Source organism: Dipodomys merriami, unplaced genomic scaffold, assembly GCF_024711535.1.
Source record: "Dipodomys merriami isolate MVZ:Mamm:240054 unplaced genomic scaffold, mDipMer1.0.p SCAF_579, whole genome shotgun sequence".
In the NCBI taxonomy this organism is placed as follows: Eukaryota; Metazoa; Chordata; class Mammalia; order Rodentia; family Heteromyidae; genus Dipodomys; species Dipodomys merriami.
In genome coordinates this window covers 514,404-515,944 of record NW_027206156.1, presented here as the reverse complement: position 1 = coordinate 515,944, position 1,541 = coordinate 514,404, and positions in this window count along the sequence as shown.

Below are 1,541 nucleotides of genomic sequence, written 5' to 3'. Positions count from 1 at the left end.
GGAAAAATGGTTTAAATAGGGATGCAGGTGGAGCCATTGCAACACTGAGATGTACAACATTTTATGTCAAAAAATGAACTTAACAAATTTGGCGGGGGAGGTGGGGGATGGGAAGGGATAGGAAGGGGAAACAAAGGAGGAGGCAACAATGCTTCATAAGAAATGTACTCATTACCTTGCTCATGTAATTGTAACTTCTCTGTATGGTATTTTCACAATTAAAAAAAATTTTAAAAAAAGATTCCAGGCAAAATTATACTGTTACATGATAAGTTAGTACATATGTTTTGTAGATACTGAACACACATGTGTCAGAAAAAATATCCATGGATTCAAAACTGGAAACACTGAAGTGTCAAATCCCACATAAATCCAAAGACATTAATTGTTGGAGATTTTAACACACCACTCTCCCCACTAGATAGATCAACTCGGCCAAAACTCAACAGAGAAACCACAGATCTAAACAGCTGCATAGATCAACTAGATTTAACAGACATTTCCCGAATATTTCACACAGCAGCATCAGAATAAACGTTCTTCTCAGCAGTACATGGAATATTTTCTAAAATAGACAACATTTTAGGCCACAAAGCAAACGTCCAAATTCAGAAACATTGAAGTTATACCTTGCATTCTCTATTACCACAAGGGAATAAATTTTGAACTCAACACCAAAAGCCACCAAAGAAAGTCCGGTATCATATGGAGGCTGAACAACACACTGCTGAATCACGAGTGGGTCATGGAAGAGATTAGAAAGGAAATTGAAATGTTCATGCTATTCAACAAAAATGAGCACACAAATTACCAGCTACTCTGAGACACAGCAACGGCAGTACTCAGAGACAAGTTTATAGCTCTGAGCTCCTACATCAACAAATTGGAGAGATCTGAAACCAACAATTTAATGACACATCTAAACCTCCTTGAAAAAGAGCAGCAAGTTAAACTCCAATCCAGTAGACGGAAAGAAATAATTAAAATTAAATCAGAATTAAATGAATTAGAATAAAAAAAAACTATAGAAAGAATCAACAAAACAAAGAGTTGGTTTTTCGAAAATATTAACAAAATTGACAGACCCTTAGAAATCTTATCAGAAAAAGAAGAGAATATACCCAAATTAATAAACTCAGAGATGAGAATGGAAACATCACCACGGAAACCACCAAGATTCTGAACATTATAAGGGAATATTTCTCAAAACTTTATGCTAATAAGTTTGAGAACTTGACAGAAATGGACCATTTCCTAGCAAATATTGACATGACAAAACAAAACCAAGATGAGTTAAACCAGCTTAACAGGCCAATATCAAGCATTGAAATAGAAACAGAAAATAAGAGACCTCCCAGGTAAGAAAAGTCCAGGACCAGATGGTTTTACAGTGGAATTTTACAAGGACTTCAAAGCAGAGCTCACACCCATACTCCTCCAACTCTTCAATGAAATTGAAAGAGAAAGTTCACTACCGAACACACTCTATGAAGCCATCATAACCCTCATCCCAAAACCAGGCAGGGACTCATCAAAGTAAG